Source organism: Haliotis rubra, unplaced genomic scaffold, assembly GCF_003918875.1.
Source record: "Haliotis rubra isolate DU_JTF1 unplaced genomic scaffold, ASM391887v1 Scf360, whole genome shotgun sequence".
NCBI classification, from domain to species: domain Eukaryota; kingdom Metazoa; phylum Mollusca; class Gastropoda; order Lepetellida; family Haliotidae; genus Haliotis; species Haliotis rubra.
The window spans coordinates 607,964-629,167 of record NW_025767036.1 but is presented as its reverse complement, the minus strand read 5'-3'; the positions used below and the strand labels follow the sequence as shown (position 1 = coordinate 629,167).

Genomic DNA, 21,204 nt, shown 5'->3' with positions numbered 1-21,204 from the left:
CACACCCGGCTGTCCCTTTCTCTGCACTCCTCCCTCGTAAGAAATAGTTAACTGTGTCACAATTTTAATGATAGTTTGTTATACAACTTTTTATTTTTAGGATATATATTCTGCAAAAACCTCACAGAGTTGGTCTGACGTTTTAATTATGATCAGCGTTTCATTAAGTATTATATGTTTATGAGTTTTCGAGTTAGATTGCAATTCATCGGTCCGATTTTGAGCCAAACGGACTATATGAGAAAATAGAGATGATCTGGTTTTATTTCTTTTGTTGCTTGAAGGTATACTTACACAGTGCAAAACGCGGTTAGATTTCCGTGTATGTCAGCGAATGATTCTCACTTTGTGGCACACTGCGAAAGTAGGCGTCATTGTTATAGGAATATGTATAATGCTACTGCTGAACACCAATTAACTCTTGCTATGCAATATCCTTCATATTCTACACATTATAATCCTCATATCCTGGCGGAAATGATCGCCTCCGTGGTGTAGTGGTTAGAGCGTCCGCCCGGAGAGCGGAAGGTCGCGGGTTCGATCCCCGACCGCGTCATACCAAAAGACGTTAATATATGGTACTTGTTGGTCCCTGCCTGGCGCTCGGCATTAATGGGTACAACAAGGACTGGTCGGCTCGGAGTCAGTATACTGTGTCTGAGTGGGGTATTCATGCTTCACTGCGGCATGGTATCTCAGTGAGCTAGCACTATAAAACCAGCTTAAGTCTGGGCTAGTACAAGCAGCCGCACATACACATACACACGCATGCACGTCGTCATATGAGCGAAATATTCTCAAGCACGACGTTAAACCCAATTTCACCTCACCTCACCTGGAGGAAACAGAGAATGTTCAACCGGATTTATGTACATGTAATGGTTATGGTTAAGGTAGCTATTTGAGTCAGAAGTTATCTTCATTATGAATAATTTTACTTCAACCTGTCATTGAACATTATTGAAGTTACATCATCTTGTCATCTTTTGTGTTGAAAAACCGAGTGATTCAGATTTACGCGTTTTCAATTTAGTAAAACCCATGAATATTAGAATGGTGTGGACAAACCATAATGAAAACATATGCATGTCATCAAGATACGTCCATAGGTTTCTCACACTCCTAAAGACGTAGCTCTAGTCCGATTGTAACCCGTGAAAATACCAGTTTAGATTGATCTTCAGTAACCCATGCTTGTCGTAAGATGCGACTGACGGAGTCGGATGGTCAGGCTCGCTGACTTGGTTGACACATGCCCTCGTATCCCAGTTGCGTAGATCGATGCTCATGGTGTTGATCACTGGATTGTCTGGTCCAGACTCGATTACATGTATGTACAGATCGCCGCCATATAGCTGGAATATTGCTGAGTGCGGCGTAAAACTGAACTCACTCACTCATATGTCTTATCGTTACTTATGTATTTTCCAGGTGTTCTTGGTCTCGCCGGAGCGGTTGTTTACGCAGTGTATGAAGCCGATGGACACTCGACATTTTCTTCCGGTCTCTACCTTGTGTTAGTTGGTTCTGCGTTTTGCCTACTGTGTGGGATACTGTTGTTGTGTCGGAAGCCAAAGCAGGATGAAGATGATCTTGATGATGACAGTTTCCCTAGCCCGCCTGTATACAGCTCCACCATCAACCCAGTGTTTCCTGAATCGACGCAACTGCAGGCTCTTGAAACTGAAGTCTTTTACTAAGCATATTGAATGGAGCTGTTGAATAATTCATCGTGAAACACGCATGTTTGGCACATGCTAACACTCTAGTCATGTATGTCCTGTTATTGAAGACGTTTTGAAAGATTTCGATGACAATGCGTTAATGATAACGATTGAAGACAATCAATTTGACCTACACCAAAACCATGCAGTGTTGTTACATTAATGGATGTATATCCCTGTGTTCACATTTTCATATCATAATATTGAATCTGCATGTTTCTTGATTCGTAACACGACATATGTGCATATAATGTTTATTACAGGTAATATTTTATGTTTATTTTTGGCCTTTGTGCGTCATCATATATGTATATACGATGCTTAATAGTGACATCTCTCAGTACCTGTCCCAAACTGTAAATTTTAGGAGGACCTTGAAGTATAATAATACAGACAATAATTGTAATACGTCAGTACTAAAGTGAAATGTGTATAGCAATACATCTACATTAGATCAAGTTAACGGATCGGGGCGGTGGGGTAGCCTAGTGGTTAAAGCGTTGGCTCGTCACGCCGAAGACCCGGGTTCGATTCCCCACATGGGCACAATGTGTTAAGCCCATTTCTGGTGTCCCCCCGCCGTGATATTGCTGGAATATTGCTAAAAGCGGCCTAAAACTAAACTCAGTCATTCAGTCAGGTTAACGGATCAGTGTCCGTTCCATTTTCGTTCTCAGTTCCCTTCGGAGTATACGACTCAAACTGCTCGTGAGGCGATAACCGGCTATCAGTCACATTACCATCTCATCCTACCGGGTATCCCTCGTTGATGGCTGAATAGAGACACATTACGAAGAAAGTCGTTTGCCTAGGGTGATAACATATGTGCTTCATGTGGAACGAGTCTGGATCAGCCCGGCCAGATAGACGTATGTAACAACGGTAACATAATCAGCGAACATATTGTGTCCCTATCAACATCATCTGTCAGATATACATTATAAAGCACCAAATGTGTATGATGTGACAAGACAAAGGACTTGTACGTGCTGAACATAGACGAATAAAGTTCTGTTAACTGAAATCCAGTTTCCATTCGTTACTCCCATGTTAGGGAGAATATCCCAACTGAAGATGATGTTAGTGACAACACGGAGTGAGTGAGTGAGTTACGATTTACGCCACGTTAGCAATGTTCCATCAATATCACGGCGGAGGGCTCACATCACGGAGGAAAGCCCCAAGTGATACTATTGTTCATATATGGGAAATACCTGTTTTACCTTGTGGTCTATGGGCAAGACTTTCGCTGAATATGGATATGAATGTTAGAAAATATAACAACGATCTTTCTGTAAGAAACTGCAAGGATTTCTAACACACACCTAACGTAATTGCTCGAGATACGATGGGCCTTATATCTCGTCTAAGATATATAGTTCAGCGTGCACTTCTTCTTTTGGGAAAGGAGCAGTAGTCTAGTGGTTAAAGCGTCCGCTCGTCACGCCGAAGACACGGGTTCGATTCCCCACATGGGTACAATGTGTGAAGCCCATTTTCTGGTGTCCCTCGCGTGATATTGCTGGAATATTGCTAAAAGCGGCGTAAAACCAAACTCACTCACTTTATTGGGAAAACTCTTCAATACAAAATCCAATTTTATCTTCAAACAGCTCCTACCAGGATAGAGAGAATATCCCCACTGAACATTGTAACAGTTATATCGGAATAACGCCCAAAGTGATATAGGACTTTATTGAAACGGGGCGGTGGTGTAGCCTAGTGGTTAAAGCGTTCGCTCGTCACGCTGAAGACCTGGGTTCGATTCCCCACGTAGGTACAATGTGTGAAGCCCATTTCTGGTGTCCCCGCCTTGATTTTGCTGGAATATTGCTAAAAGCGGCGTAAAACCATATTCACTCACGCACTTTATTGAAACACTGGAGCAGTTAACATTGTCATGTCAAATCTTGGATCAGTTGACACACCCCTTGACGGTGTTAAAATCACTCTTCTGAAACTTCCCCTATATGTAGCAGTGATACTGGGACCTCATACTTTATTCACAGGCAGACAACTGTGTCATGGGCGGGTTTGGGGTCGGTCTTTGATGTGTGATTTATCATTGTCACGTTGGGTCTACGGAAGCAGCATATTGTGAAGTAAGCCTAGAACAGCATGTGAGCTGACAGCCGACCTGTCATAGCGATAATTTTATGTCTCATGGTGATTCAGATTAAGTACAGGTTTCGCCCCTTTTCCACTTCCTGTTATGAACAAAAGCGTTACTTTTCAAAACGCTAAGGCAATAATGATTTATAAGTATGATGTCATAGTTCTTTCTCTTGAAGCTGCTTTTTCGAGATTTAAAGACACTCAGAGATAAATAATTTTAATGAATCATTACATTGAATGAATATATATATATAGACAGACAGACGGACAGACAGACAGACAGATAGATAGATAGATAGCCAGATAGACAGACAGACAGATATATAGATAGATAGATAGATAGACAGATAGATAGACAAATAGATTAGATGTAATAACCTGAACTTAGCATTGTTAATATTGCATTGGATGCAGTTTTTAACTTGCGGTCGTGAATAAGTTGTATTAATTACACTGAAAAACGATCGTCTGTATATAGCCATTGCGCTAGCGCTATATTCAGGTGTCGACATGTATACTCAAGTTGAAAATATAAGCTACGCCTTACCGAAGCTTCCCACTTGTAGCCACTTTACGCCAGTCACCATGCGTGCTTAAATATCTTGTAGCGTACCAATAACACATGATACATTATTTATCCGGCTATACAGATGATCCTTCAAAAAGGAATCTTAATGATATTTTGGATATTTTGGTATTGTATCATAATCATACAATTATTGAAATGTATGATCAATACAACCGATGCTAAACCGTATCGATCTCTCGTGATGGTCAGTGAACATTGGGAATAAATAGTGACTGATTTAATACCTTTAGTATCATCTCGCTCAGACACATTGACAAAAAGACATTTGGGTCAGTTACTCTGCTTGATTGTCATGGAGTGTTTCTAACATCAATCATGCATCACTAGAAAGGTTCGGTATATCACTGAATCAAGGTGGTGGCTGAAGACAAAATGATAGGTTCCACTGCGTTAACAGAAAAAACCCAGTATGCAATTCGCTGCTCAGGGTTGCGTCCCCTTATCGCATCGCAGTGTTTTAGTAATATCAGGGCTGGTCAGCTGTTGACAGAAGAAATATATACTTCTAAGACGTTTACGATTTTGGTGAAATTCACGCGGGACGGTTGAGGTGACAAACCTAAAAATATGTTAAAGCGACACCCATAATCATACCCCAGATGGCATTCTGACGGCTACCCCAGATGGCTAACGTTGGGCCAACGTCGTTACTTACGTTGGCCCAACGTTGGATGTAATTGTGACCATCGGGCCAACATGGGCCAACGTTTCTTTGCCGTTGGAGCAACATCTGTTTACTTCCCCAATACCTCTCACGTACTCTGAAATGTTTGTACAAATTCCGCAATGGTATAAACTGTCTGTGCCTAAGGGACATAACTCTTTCCCCCATCGGAGAAGGCCACTGGTAACACATTTCACCATAACTCAGCGAGGAACACAAAACTTGCCAGACAGAACCTAAATGTCATATTTTGAATTTCTTTAATGATATATTTCTCCACTTAACATAACTTTAGAACAATACTATTGATACTATTAAAAGAAATTGGATTTACGCAAACACACAATTGATAAATAGAAGTTACCTGATCACACTTTTTTATTTGAGTTCATTATAAAAATTCCGAATGAGAGAAGTAACTTTAACATTGTACCCTGTAAAAAAATATGGGAGAAGGCAAACAAGTGTGTTCCCATTGCAGAAAGATTCGTGTGTAACAGGGCGTTGATTCAGGTTATCCCCTGACCTGCCTGAGATGAAAACATTCTTGCTGTACACACAAACAATGGGAAAGGCGGGGTATCGGGTCATCAGGTAATGTAACTGAATATGAACTGAAGACTGTTTTGTTGACCATTGACCAAGAAGATGTAGGTCGTCCTGACCTTTCCTGAGGACATCACGTAAACCCTGTTTAATGTCAAGGTTTATACGCCTGTCGCGTCTTTTTCAGGATTTATGGGACATTTGACATTCATAAAGAGGCGGGGTAATGCGGTTTCATCACTTCCACTCTGTATATGAAATAATATTCCATTCCAGGTGGAATGCATCGACGTAGACAATATTTTCTGTTTTGTGGTCTTTGGGGTTGTTGTTGTTGTTGTTGGTTACGTCGCACTCAACAATATTACGGGTATCTGGCGGCGGTCTGTAAATAATCAAGTCTGGACCAGATAATACAGTGATTAACATCATGAGCATCGATAGACGGAATTGGGTTACGATGACATATGTCAGCCAAGTCAGCGAGTCTGACCACCGGAACCCGTTAGTCACGTAGACAGTGACAAAATATCGTTCGTTATGAAATATACTCTCCCAAAAAGAAACGCATATAGGAATTTCAACTGTATTTTTATGTTTATTTTGAAACATCTTGTAGGCTTCATGAGTCAATGAAATATAGCGAAATTGCACACTGGGAATGCGGACTTATTCGTCTTTGGCACCAACTCGAGGAAAGTCAGTTTGAGTGTCACATGGAGACGTGTGGTGGCGCTGAAGTCAATACCTCGTGTGACCACCGTGGGCATCCAGAACTGCACGGCATCGCCTCGGCATCGAACGAATAAGTCTCAGAATCTCCTGTTGCCCAATCGCAGCCCACTCTGCCTGTAGTGCCTGTGCGAGTTGCTGAAGTGTCTGGGGCTGAGGGTTACGGGGTCGCACCTTCTGTCCAGGGCATCGATCCCACAGATGTTCGATCGGGTTTAAGTCCGGTGATCTTGAGGGCCAGGGGAGCACATTGATGTTGTGGTTCTGGAGGAAGTCTCTAGTGTGACGTGCTGTGTGGGGCCTGGCATTGTCCTGTTGAAACAACTCCCTCTGGCGATCAATGATTGGAAGGAGGTGTGGGCGTAGGATTTCGTCACAGTACCGTTGAGCTGTCAGGTTGCCCTGGATCTTCACCAAATCACTTCTCCTTGATCGCTCCCAACATCATAACACTGGTCCGGCCGAATCTGTCCATCTGGGGAACGCAAGCGTCGGCGAAACGTTCACGTCGACGTCTGTACACCCGCATTCTTCCATCGCGTCGTTCCAATAGAAATCGTGATTCATCACTGAACCAGATTCTACGCCAATTCGGTAGGTTCCAGGCCTGAACGTTGGTGCACCATTGAGCTCGATGTCGAAAATGTTGTTGTCGAAGCACAGGGCCAAAATAAGGTCTTCTGGCACGTAAACCAGCCTATCTCAACCTGTTCCTGACGATCTATGCAGAAAGCCTCCTCAATCCGGGTATTCGTCGAGCGGTACTGGTCGCCGTAGCTGTTCGATGATGCAGGTGATGTACCCGGATGTAGCGATCCTGCGCCGCAGTGGTCGCTCGAAGTCGCCCACTACGAGGGGCATCTGCTACCGCATTCTGCCGGCGATATCTCTCCCAGAGCCGTGAAATGGTGCTTTGGTGAACATTCATGCGTCGGGCAACTGCACGTTGAGACTGGCCAGCTTCAAGCAAACCAATGGCGATATGACGGTTGGCTTCACTTAGACGTGGCATTTTGCGTTCGTCAACAATATTCCAAATACAGTGAATAATCGACAGACAGCGATCAACCTTTTATACCCATCATTGAGACTATCTGATCCCCAACTTTCACGTTCATTGCATGTGAAGTGTGTATTCTGTGACACTACACGCCGAAATTGAAAATCATGCTGTTAAATACGGGTATTTTACGGATGGTGCGTTTTGTTGTGATGTTTCAAAACATAAACACCATAGGACTCATAAACAGAGCAAAACCTTTTGTAAAATGAAACACGTTTTAATTCATTGCAACATGAAATTGCTGTTTTCATGATGCGTTTCTCTTTTGGGAGAGTACATTACTTATATGTAGCAACGTTTAAGACCAAAGCACAATTCTAAGGCATAAATCACACAACCCCTTCGACACAAGTGAATCCATGACGTCATGTGCAACAACGAAGTAGCATGACTTAATGGTGTGACATCAAGCTTCCTGATGGGAGTTGGGGGAAGAGGATGGGTGAAATTTTGAAAAATGTAAATTGTCGAGAACAGAAAATTCTCAAAACAGACATTTGCACTTCTTAATGCTGAAAAATGTGAATAGCTTCTTTCAGCTATGTCTGTATAGCCAGATTTATTGTGTAAAAAATGTTCGCCTAATTTTTTAAAATGAAAACCTTTTTCAACAGTCCGAAGTAAGTTATTTGTTCCAATCAGTTCCTTGAAAATGATTTTTTTTTCGATCAAATGGATTTTAGATGCAATTCATTTCATGGAGAATCAAAATAAGACAATGTTCATGCGAAGTATCATGGTCAACAACTATCAATACAATCGCCACTGAACCGCAGAGCAGAAGGCCGCGCGTTCGATCTCCGGCCGCGTCATACCAAAAGACGTTAACATATGGTGCTTGTTGTGGAGCCTGAAATGTAATCGGCATGGTATCGCAGTGACTTAGCACTAAAAAACAGCTTAAGTCTGGGCTAGTACAAGCAGCCACACACACGCATGCACGTCGTCATATGAGCGAACTATTCTTAAGTACGACGTTAAACCCCATTCACCTCAACTCACCTCACAATCGCCACTGACATAGCGACATAATACATAGAACGCCAGTACCAAAGAATACCCTTCGTTATCTTGACTATCCTCAGAAATAGATTTCAGTCCTTGTAAAGGGCAAAGCAGCTCTCAACAATGGTATGAATGTGATAATAGTGATATGTTTTCTAAAAAGGTAAGCATATTAAGAATTTCATGGTGCCACAAGCCACGGCTTAAACAATCTGACCAGGGCGTCAGGTGAACTGATGCTTCATTGTTCAAATAACCTGTAGTAGAGACAATGGTGCTGCTCTTCCTCTACAACACAGACATAACACTGGGTCCCTGTGACATGCAACAATAGCTGCAGGTTGTAATAAATCTTCCTCTTTCTACGGCTGTACCGTGCATCAGATTAATGCTGAAATTGTTAACCTGTAACAGTCTGTCTGTTCACGGTAGATCCTGTTCTGTATCATTCAGATATATATGTGATATTGGAGATTCCTGAGCAAGAGTCGTGTCTACCTGCTTAAAATCCACGTTTCCGTCATCTGTCTGAAGAAGGTAATCTACTTGTCTAAATATTAGTTTCTTTGTTCATGCATATGATCACAACATTGCTGCACTGATAGTTTCTTGTGTATGATGTTTGTACGATATGCTACCGCTTTTTAACAGGTAAATATTTATTTGCATTGATGGGTGACGGGATGTGTTCACCTTTTCGCGAAACCCTGATATCACCATTTATAGTGATTAATAACGCATCTTGTGAAATAGTCCGAGTTGTTAAAAGGCCTTTAGTCGAGATTAATTTTGACTTCGGAAATAGCTTTACAGCTTTTATTCAAAGTGTATGTATTTATTTTCAGATATATTTTGTATTTGGTAGGACTATCATGTGATATGAATTCGGTACTACAGCAATATTGTGTAGTCCCTTCTGTAGGACCCATTGTTGTGTAATGTGGCACAGGTTCTGTCGCCCAGTTTCTGTGTGTATTGTCGGTATATATAGGTATGTATACTACATGCAGCAGGTGTAATTGGCATTATAACCAGGGGGAAATTACGTTTGTTCCAAAAACCATTGACAAATGACATTATATCCAGTTTGGCATTATAATCAGGGTATCATAAGGGCATGAAATCTATTCTGGCAAAAACATGGCATTATATCCAGGGTGGCATTATAACCAGGGTGCACTGTATTTGTAAAACACTGCAATTAAAGTGGGTTCAGTTTACCACTTTCAGCAATATTTCAGTGCAACACGATTGCATGTGAAGTGAAACGCAAGGCCATGCTTGTAGAATGAAATCAGTCCTAAATATAAAACCCCCGACCACATGATGATTCAGTCAAGCATCGGGATGCATGGTTCTGAAGGATGCTCTTGCATCAACCTTCATTTACTCATGGATTCCTTACACTCTAATAATTCACGGAATCATGTGTAATTTGTTAATGGGATGTACATGGTCAGAACAAAATTACCTTTCCAATAGATATGTCCTTTTGATATAATTGAATATTTTAAGCATATTCCCATTATATTCCCGAACTTCCGTGGCAGCAAACAAACAGTTTCTCCTTCTTGTGATCCGCCAAGTGGCATGAGCTGAGACAGATGTCTAAACTCGGAAGTTAAGTAAGTCATAACTGTCTTAACATATCACTTCCGACGTTCACATTCTGATGTGTTTTTGGGATGTCACGCACGCCACGAAGCTTTTGTCTGACATAGAATTAGCACTTATTATAAGACATGGTTGGTTTAATGACAGGTTAATGAGCGCTAAAACCTAAGTGGGATTAATTCCACATATGTACGGGTTGCGCCATGTGAAAGAGTTGAATTTCATATGAGTTTTCTTGAAGGGCCCTAAGCGTTTTGTAACGGAACGAAAAATATTTTCTCACCCCTAGTGTTCTTTCAGTTTCGCAATAGAAACTTCGGATCAGGTTTCTGCATTATTGTCGGCGCATGTTAAAGAGCTAAGTAGGTAGATATGTATAACAAGTGTCTCTACCCTTTGTAACTTTGACTATATCCCTGGTAACTTTGACTATATCCTTTGTAACTTTGACTATATCCTTGGTAACTTTGACTATATCCTTTGTAACTTTGACTATATCCTTTGGTAACTTTGACTATATATCCTTTGTAACTTTGACTATATCCTTTGTAACTTTGACTATATCCTTTGTAACTTTGACTTTGACTATATATCCTTTGACTATATCCTTGACTGTAACTGACTATATTGACTTTATATCCTTTGTAACTTTGACTATATCCTTTAACTTTTGACTATATCCTTGGTAACTTTGACTATATATCCCTTTGACTATATCCCTTGTAACTTTGACTATATCCTTTGTAACTTTGACTATATCCTTTGTAACTTTGACTATATCCTTTGTAACTTTGACTATATCCTTTGATATATCCTTTGTAACTTTGACTATATCCTTGGTAACTTTGACTATATCCTTTGTAACTTTGACTATATCCTTTGTAACTTTGACTACATATATCCTTTGTAACTTTGACTATATCCTTTGTAACTTTGACTATATCCTTTGTAACTGACTATATCCTTTGTAACTTTGACTATATACATATATCCTTTGTAACTTTGACTATATCCTTTGTAACTTTGACTATATCCTTTGTAACTGACTATATCCTTTGTAACTTTGACTATATCCTTGATAACTTCGACTATATATCCTTTGTAACTTTGACTACATATATCCTTTGTAACTCCACATAGGCACAATGTGTGAAGCCCATTTCTGTCTCCCGCCGTGATATTGCTGGAATATTGCTAAAAAGCGGCATTAAACTGAACTCACTCACTCACTCCTTTGTACCTCTGAGCACATCCTTTGTGTCTACGTTTACAACGAACACGCTTACAACGCACTGTATTTTTGGTCCCGTCCTCTTGCTGTATATTTGTAGTCGAAATGCATATAACGAACTACGGATATCGAGAACAAACATAAGTAATTCCTTTGAGTTCTTTAGTTTACTGAATATCCTTTTTTCATAGTTATGATCGGTTTAAGAAGTTCCAGTTTGATTCAAACCATGTTCTACAATAAGTAATGTATTCACACTTCGCGTCAGAGTGATAACCTACAAATTCAAATAGCCTCAGATATCCTGTATTCTCAGAGGATCACAAAGTGTCGGGACTGTGAAGAGTTAAGGTTGTCAGTCTGCCTGAAATGTCTCAGTATTACGACTTGTACCTAACACCCGACACAACACTGTCAATCAACGTCACTCTCCACTCTCCTCTGTGTCCCCACACAGAGGGTACATGTTAGGATGGACACACGGTACGCTGTAATGTATCTAACTCACTATCTGCTCACTATTAAACCATGTCTGGCTACGAATTACGTGGGATTCTTTCGTTAAAGTGTTTCTCTTCAATACTGAGCAAAACTGTCTTATGAAGCACCAGTCCATATCACCTAAATCCCGTTAGTGAATACGCTCCTGGATCATGAAAGGTTGATTACTAATGACTGAATTAATGGATTATATGTTCTACAAAGTATACAAAATTCGGTATATAAAAGATAATGTCGTTGAATCTGCATAAAAATGATCAAATTACGAATAACAATTATTTTGTAATTTCACAATGTAAATTATCCCCCAGCGTGCCGAAAATCGGTCCTCGCCTCTGAAATCGGGTGCCGTAGTAGACTTTTACAGTTTTGAAACAGATGTGAATATATTACGGCTTAAACAATTATATAGGTTAACGGAATGTATCCGTATTGATAAATATGTTCCAAATTTACAAAACAATGTTTCCTAGTGACAGTTGACGATCTTATGAACTGAATCATCGTTTCATGCACTTTTGTGATATGATAATATTTAACATACTAGTTATCTAAGTCTTCAAAATGTTTCGATACAGGAAAACGTGTTGTTTGCATTTTCAATGTTTCGGTGTAGAATTCCTGTACCTAAAAAATTGCATTGTCTGGTTTCCTGCTAATGACACATACTCACAAGGGCGCGTTCACGTGGAGGCCTCCTGAACCCAGTCATATCTGCATGTAGTGCCGTTTCCTGATGTGTTTTATTTATACACGACATTGTTGTGTGTTCCCTGTCGTAACTCCTGGCATTACATATGTGTTGGAGACATCATCTAGACATTTATTGTCATATTAATATTGTGCATGCAACCCTAAGACACATTATTTGTGATTATTAAACAGAAATGGATTCCCGTTGAACTACAGTACACCATAAACGTAAATGCATACGATCATATTTACAAATATAAGATTTTTATTGAAATTTACGCAAGCCCTAAGATTATGTCTGTCTTTGTGATGAGACCTATCCATCCATTTATCTCACGCTTGAGAAGCTGTGAGATTTATTGCCTGTCCATCCCCCATCTCGTAAGCTCTTGAGATCTTAGGAAGAAGGGCGTCCAGTTTAGAATCTTACAGGCTTTTCGGGAGATTCAAATGTTGTCGGGCACGTTTTGGAGATACAACCGGTAAGTGGCTTATGTTTTGCTGGGACATATGATTGTGTTGTATAATGGTCTGCTATAAACAATACAAATGTCAAATGCTTTGACGATGAGGAGGATGACCTTACTCTTAGCCTCTTTGAAACGTGTACACACACACACACACACACACACACACACACACACACACACACACACACACACACACACACACACACACACACACACACACACACACACACACCTCCAAAACAAACAGACACACACGCGGACAGACACACACACATAAACAGACACACACTTACATACACACATGTGTGTGTGTATTGGAAAATGTATGTGGTAAAAAAGTCTCCGCGTTTAGTTTTTAACATAGTAATCTTATTGTGGCATCATCTGGGTGCGCGGTCAAATCTTGAAAAAAATGTTGCATAAGATCAGCGCTAACGGGAACTTCACTCCACCTGCCTTGTTCTGTATCTAGTTTTGTACCACAGACCAAACAGTTGTTAATGCACTGTAGTGCCGTACTGTACCACAGCACTGTCCCAGCCGTATTAAGTATCATCTGCACTGGTACGTGATGTATCAGTCTGAACCGTGGACATATCCCTGTAGTATGTACTGTATACTATCGCTACTTGGCTGTACATAGCGTCCTTATGGCGTCGTTACTGAATTGTCCTACTCTGATCTTTGCTATAGCGTGGCGTGGCGCGACGTGGCGTGGCGTGTGGCTTATAGTAGGGTATTGTAGTGTCGTTCAGCGTAGCTCATTTTGAAAATATCACTTTTAGTGTAAGGACACATCTAAATATTACACAATAAAACAGGGCAACACGCGCACCAAAAGCAACAAAGGCATCAAAGATACAGAAATGGATGGGGCAGCTCAGTACACAGATCATGCGATTGTCACGTCAACGATCCGGGTTCAATTCCACACATGGTTGAAACAATCTGTATCCTCCGTTTTCTAGATGCATATAAGCATCCAATATAGGAACTCAATACAACTTATGCAAGCGTGTTAGGTAGCGGGCGTTACTGGTTGGTCAAAACCTTGTGTCATGACCGTTATCATTCATCCATTCATATAATTCTCTTTCTTATATTCATTAGTGAACTTTCTTCATTATAGAGAAACACAAATATTCTGGAATGAACTTGTTTGGAAGTTTGGATGAATAATCATATAGAAAATACAATTAAACTAACAAAATACCTTGTTTGGTTTGGAACACTATACAGTGATAGACTATTAAATCATATTGTCCTAACTATCAAAAAATATATCCATTCATGTGGGATTGAACATACTCCAAAACTTCAAAGGTTCCTGTATGTTTTGAGAGAAATTTTCAATGTGGAAAATTCATTACAATTAAAAAAATTATAGCCTCCAAACTCATGACCCAAAATGGCGATCTACATTCACAACTTAACAATAAAGCTATACTCTATACTCGGTACGTAATTGTGAACCCTAAAATGTGAATTTTTGTGTAATTTCGAATTCTGTCTTACAAACTCTCAAAAATTTGAACTGGGAACAATAAAAACGAAACCGAAAGCAACAACAACACAATTTCATTATAGAATCTGTCAAGGCAGATAAACGACATTTACTTCTGACGTTGATGTCATAGTTGACCTATTTTCGTAAACGTCTACTATGTGAATAACCTCTGGTTTTGTTAAGCTCACACGCCCTGATATAAATAGAATACTTTAAAAAAACTCATTCTCTTATTTTCACTAACAATTAATTGCAGTAGATGTGGTCTCCTAAATTGAAATTGCATAGAACCACCAAAATACGGATGGTGAATTTGCTCACCACATAGGCAACAGACTTAGGTAGAATGAGTGTGTGTCAGAGGGTGACATATTGTGTCGTGTGGATAAGTAACAGTAAAGACGATAGTGGAGTACGTTTAATTTTATTTGTATATCTTTTAATTATTTAACTAAAGGGACCCTATGTGAGGCGTCTTTTATTGCCAATACGTGTACAGGTGCATAACACACGTCACATTTCACATTATGTATGTTGAAGAGAAGAGATTCAAGTTAAAACTTTAGCAGCTGTGCCCATAAACTGGAGACCAGTGATGAATTACCTGCAACCAACACGACAGTGCATATGAACTATACAGACAGCCTCGGCTTGGACGTTGACAGGGGTATTTATTTAGAACAGCGCCTAACACCACAACAACTGACAGGCTCATATTTAATGTTAAATACCTAGAAGATGCCATGGAATGGCATGCACTATGCCTTGCACAGGTGTTTTTATCCCCAAACACATCATGTCGAAAGACGTTAAAGGGCTGTACTTGTTTTTGCCATGCCTGGTGAGACCGGCACGCTGCTGAGACCGGCTAGCGCAATCAGAGGCACAAACACTTAACCGGAATTACCGCACGGACCAACCCACCCAAACACGCATGCACACAGAGAGACACACACACACAGACATACACACAGAGCGAGAGAGAGAAAGTGAGAGAGAGAGAGCGAAAGAGAGAGCGAGCGAGAGAGATCGGGAGAGATAGAGAGAGAGAGGCAAACACACACACATAAGCATGCTAACGAACATAGATGCAGACACATACGTACGAATGTTCACGTCCACACGCTGTGTGAATGCAATATTCTTGACCGCAACATTAAAGCCCAGTTGACCTCCCCTCATCCCAACAGCAAACTATTGTCTCATTACTTAACATGATCAATCTCCTTCGTACCAAATATATTCATTTTCTGTTCCTTCATCAGTGATCGTGTGCCATCACCACACCCCTCGCCCACCCAGCTTCCGTCGTGTTTTCAGTACAAAACCCCCAAAAGTGTGTCTATTACAATATTCCTGTACTGTACAAACAGAGGTTCCTCAAGAATGTTGCGAAACACTGTCACTGCAGTCATGGGTGTATTTCATTGCAATGTCATGTGCGAACGCGTGTTCCGAAGCCAATGGCCATGCATCAGAAGCGTGTTAACCTAAAATACAAGGACTTAACATGTACTGTCATGTTGTCCTCAAGAAGGCGGTGAATTGTTCTTTGAAAAGCATTACCATTGTGAAACTAGTTCGACTTTAATGTGCAATTGATTTATTCATCTCGGTACAACCATTGACACATTTCTTTAAAGTCGACCTGACGTTCTGTGCATGCACAAATTGTATGGAAATACACTTGGTAAAACCTAGTTGTCAGGTATGGTGCCAGGTATATTGGACTACTCATATTAACCTGTCAGTTGATAAAATGTTACTTGTGTTGTATCATTTATGACGCCGCTTGTTCATTTGCTGTTCGCTTTCTGATCAAAGTGCAAAGACGTAATTCTTCATATGAGGGGTGACAAATAGCTTCTGAGTCTAAGATGGATGTGCACAAGATGCATGTCACTGATTCGTCTAATTTCTCTTTGATGACAAGCATTACCAGGAAAATATTATCATAATTTATCCATACAATAAATTAGAATTGAGTGTTTGCAATTGTATTATTTTGTAATTGACTAGGGCTGCACAGTATTACCAGTATAACGATTTATCGGAATACGCTTTTCAAACGATACGTATTTTTTTCTGAGAACCGGTATATTGGGTAAAGAACATATATGAGGTGTTTGGGATTATCTTTATGGCTTAGATTAAAATCTACACACTTTCATTCACAACAAATCTTTTCCTTCGTTAATCAATGACAAAACGGCATACTACAATGCTATAAATTGTACAGAAAAGAAAATTGAATCCCTAACTATGCAACCTGATTTTGAGGCTGCTGTTATCAGAACCATGACATATATGTTTAAGGATTTATAATGTAGAAAATACGATTGACATGCACAATTAGTGTCACTCACTGTCAAACACTGAAGTCCCAATATATCGCAATACGTATCGCAATATGGGTACCTGAATCGCAATATATTGCAATACGTATCGCAATATGGGTATCTGAATCGCAATATATTGCAATACAATCTATTTGCCAATACACAGCCCTATAATTGACAGGTGACATAAACACACGATCCACATTGTTAGCATAATGTGTATCATAAGAAATTATGACAGTTAAATGTTCCACCTTCACAATCCAGTTCGATATCATAAAAACTCATAACAAGGTACAAGGTGCATGACACGCTCGACCATCGAACACAAAAACACCGATATAGAAAATATTCGTCTCTTAATAAATGCTCCTCTTTAGATAAATGTAACAAATTAGGATGTGATAAATGTGTTATGTATAAAGGGGCGGTGGGGTAGCCTAATGGTTAAAGCGTTGGCTCGTCACGCCGAAGACCCGGGTTCGAATCCCCACATGGGCACAATGTGTGAAGCCCATTTCTGGTGTCCCCCGCCGTGATGTTGCTGGAATATTGCTAAAAGCGGCGTAAAACCAAACTCAGTCAGTCAGTCAGTGTTATGTATAAAGGAGTTTGGGCCACTACCTATATCTGGACTCTAGTTTGTATGTAGGTAATGCTTACACACATATGTACATATGCCCTTTATGCATGTGGAAGTATATATGTGCTGGGGTGTGGAGAACTTTGTCATATGGAACTGACTTATATACGCAATTATTTGGTGAAAAGCTTATATGACAATTACAGCAGTAAACCAAGTTAATGTCCCTTTATCCCATATCTGGCATCATATCAGCAAGAAGTTGGAGCTACCTGTACGCCCTCCTAGGCAGCTGTCATTGCATTGATGACATACCGTTTAATGATCGAAGCGTCTGTGGATTGTCATACTCGTGGCTTTGTTTCATATCAGTTCACTATCAAGGTAGTGTGTCAATATTTCCTTAATCTTTATGCAACAAACACATAAGCAGTGATTAAAGTATTATACGTAATCGTGGCACTAAACAAGAGTATGCCGTCACGAACGTTGACGATAGTCGGTTAGTTCCGTGAACTGCTGACGACACAGAATAGCCTTCATTAGGGTATGGCTTTTGTATGTCCTTAAGTGCTTAATATGTCTGCTTACTTCCCCGTTTAAAGAGATTTTTACTTTCCCCTAAAGCTCTAGCTATATATCTTTCATTTTATATTCTATTTATTTAGCTTCGATACCTTTTAAGACTGTTCAGTGATCTAATTTGGTGAGCGAAAAATTAATGTTTCCAATAAATGCCAGAATACTCTTCAATGATATATTTCACGAGTCTTTGTTCAAATATTGTGAGAAGGTGATCGACACACATACGTGCCAACGTGAGACGAGTCTTGCTCAGAAGAGATGCAATAAAATTCCCTACCCGTTTTTAGCAAATAAAATTTGATTTTCATGAGAAATGTAAGGGTTAATGCCAACAGGAAAAGCCTATAAAGCTTCAACTTGTCGATAGCTTATCAGAGAAGGGGAACCTCGGGCTCACTGGCAGGTAAGGACGACTGATCTGTTATTCCATAGTGTACCAACAAACGTGTAAACTCTGACTTTTATACGTGTTTGAATACTGGATTGCAATTATTACATGACATTTACTTTAGAATTAGTTGGTATATTCAACAGACTTTATTGACGAGGGCTAAGGAGGGCTCGCCAAATTGTAGCTTTTGGTAGGTTTTTAAAGTTGGTTTATAAGTACACTGAGTTTAAATAAACAACATTTGGATCCGGATTAATACTGCTTAAACAGAAAAAAGGTACACCAAAGTTATTTTGGACTTCCTTGTGTCAGTTTAATTACTTGAAACAGGAAAAAGGAAGGAAAATACTAGACACAATGGTTTTATAAAACTATTAGTTATTACTTAGCTATTGTCATTTATTCCCCCGTGTTATTGAATACACGACAGATGACAAAAACAATAGGTGCATTTAGAATGAGCGAAATTCCGTCCACTATGTGAATGCTCATAGTACAACATTGCCCCGGTCAGTGAATCACTTTGCACTCGATTTCCATTCTCAGCTTCCTCTGCAATATCAAATTTGAATTCGCGCCATTTGGCAAAAATGAAAACAATTAAAGTATAGCAGCGGAGCTTCATATTTAAGGAAGAACTAGGTTTTTACACCTAGGACCCGATAATTCTATTGAGTTAACATATAAGAAATTCAACTGAGGGTATAGTGAAAATATAATCATCGATACTAAATTAATTTCGTTCGTCTTATCAAAATGGTTTGGAAAGGCAACTTTCATTTGTAGCGTTATATTATATTAGTAAGCTAAGGAATGGGATGTATCCATATTTAGAATTATTTGTATCGATATGAAGGAATATTATATTAAAACAAGGACAGTAGTACCTTTTACATCTTAATTTCAACATAGTTTCAGAACTAGTTATGTTGCATTATTGGTAGAATACAGTATTGTGGCTGTTTGAGAATATGACTGATAAGGATTTAGTGGACTTGGACTCAATGGGTTTATAAGAAATCATACATTCGTTTCAGCACGATGTTTATTAGCGCAAGATCATTTAAGAAAACATTCACAGATCTGCAGCAGCATATGGTTCACGCTGCTTCTCTGTACGGACATCAGTCGAAAAGAAACATCCTGTCCAAATATTCCTTTAACAGATATTTAGTTAACTAACGAATCTGAATTAACTCAGGACGACATGTTGTTAATTGTTTCGTAAGTTTGCTTTAAGTGGGAAAATATATCGCTACAGCTTCTGATAACGGGACTGATAGCTCATAAGACGTTATTTGTCAGAACATCCAATGGAAGATCTTTTTTGGTGTAAAAACTGATTCCCAAATTATTGTCCGCTAACATTTCGGGGGACAGAATATTCTATTCAATTACATCTACACCGGTTTTAACGATTGTCGTGTTTTTTTTATGAAATCAGAACTTTTACAATTGTTTGTTTTAAAGTCATCTGAACTTTCATTATTTGGACTACATGTATCCAAGTGTTAGCTAAACATTACTTTAGTTGGTTTTTAAAGACTAATAAAAAAAGCAGATTACACAGATTTACTTAAACCTACAGGGCTTGAAGCTTTCATCTATATTTATATCAGATGAATCTCACGATTCACGAGTGCAAAATGCTTATTTGTCTTTCGGCTGAGAGCAGTTTCAAATAAACGTATTTCTGACACCTCCGCCATCAATCATTGCAATATCAATTTGATAATCTGAAATGAGACAGCCTGCTTGGGGCCCCCGTTTAACGACGATGGTGTGCGACCATAGTTCAAGACATACAGGCAGAGAAGTTAAGTTTGTCAGCAACAGAACGGTGATAATGTTTTGATGATCATTCAAACATACTGTTTTACGAAGATTTCAAAGAACGTCATGCGACACATGCTCGAACGTTGTTTGATCAAGGTGTCCATATATGATCAACGTTTGACTTGCCATAAAAGGCAACTATGCTTGTCGTAAGAGGCGACTAACGGGATCGGGTGGTCAGGCTCTCTGACTTGGTTGACACATGTCATTGCTTCCCAATTGCTCAGATCGATGCTCATGCTGTTGATCACTGGATTGTCTGGTCCAGACTCGATTATTTACAGACCGCCGCCGTATAGCTGGAATATTGCTGAGTGTGGCGTAAAACTAAACTCACTCACTCACTCACTCACTGGTCAACGTTTGAAATTTTTCATCATATCGAGTACATTTCCTAATCTGACGCATCTGTGACAACTATTATACCCGGGGCAATTCCCATTTCTGGACTTGTAGTACATATTCCAGAGCTTCTCAGGCAAGCAAACGCCAGACTGAAAGCGACGGTAAAGCAAATCCACTCGTGCATTCAGTAAAGGTGACATGTAAGACTCTATGCATTTATTGACATATATACACGGTTTAGTACAATCATTACTTTCCTTTTCGATTTACAGTTAGCAATACATACCCATACCGGTGTCATTGGATCGTTAAACACTAACCGTAAGTATCCAATTGCAAGTTGGTAATATCATATTAATATATATCAAGTGCTTAACGTTGGTAAGTGAGGGCAGAAATATGCGCAAAATGAATAGTTTGTTTAGTGAAAATAACCCTAACGTCAAACTATATATGTAATAATGAAAATGAATGCATACTTAAGTTTGTTCGGTGCACATGGGAGAAATTAAATTGTTTCAAATACAACCCCATCATGAGTGATCCCTAAATCTACTTACACGAAAAGGTATTTTTGTTGTATATGCAATATTATATTTCTGTTCTGCTCTCTTCTCAAAGCGATAATACTTCCATTCTATATTTTTCATAGACAATGAAAGGATAGTTTA

At 39.6% G+C, this 21,204-nt stretch overlaps 1 protein-coding gene and 2 long non-coding RNA genes across 9 annotated transcripts in view; 2 read left to right on the top strand and 1 right to left on the bottom strand.

Annotated features, from left to right (window-relative positions):
- LOC124285475 overlaps window positions 1-2,748 on the top strand; it is a 4,785-nt gene extending 2,037 nt beyond the window's left edge. Inside the window, exon 2 of the long non-coding RNA XR_006900825.1 lies at window positions 1,432-2,748. This is a non-coding gene — a long non-coding RNA (uncharacterized LOC124285475). The remainder of the gene's footprint in view (window positions 1-1,431) is intronic.
- LOC124285476 overlaps window positions 1-14,484 on the bottom strand; it is a 24,224-nt gene extending 9,740 nt beyond the window's left edge. Inside the window, exons 1-2 of the long non-coding RNA XR_006900826.1 lie at window positions 14,402-14,484; window positions 1,669-1,676 (exon numbers count right to left, since the gene is read on the bottom strand). This is a non-coding gene — a long non-coding RNA (uncharacterized LOC124285476). The remainder of the gene's footprint in view (window positions 1-1,668; window positions 1,677-14,401) is intronic.
- The window catches only part of LOC124285472 (acidic mammalian chitinase-like), a 26,361-nt gene continuing 14,007 nt past the window's right edge, over window positions 8,851-21,204 (top strand). For 5 of the 7 annotated variants that reach the window (XM_046721715.1, XM_046721712.1, XM_046721714.1 and 2 more), the window contains exons 1-2: window positions 12,874-12,959; window positions 20,806-20,854. The gene's annotated coding sequence lies outside the window, so the exon portion shown is untranslated. Of the gene's footprint in view, window positions 8,976-12,873; window positions 12,960-18,341; window positions 18,365-20,805; window positions 20,855-21,204 lie in introns of those variants that run through there. The other 2 variants (XM_046721709.1, XM_046721710.1) reach the window with 2 other exon arrangements.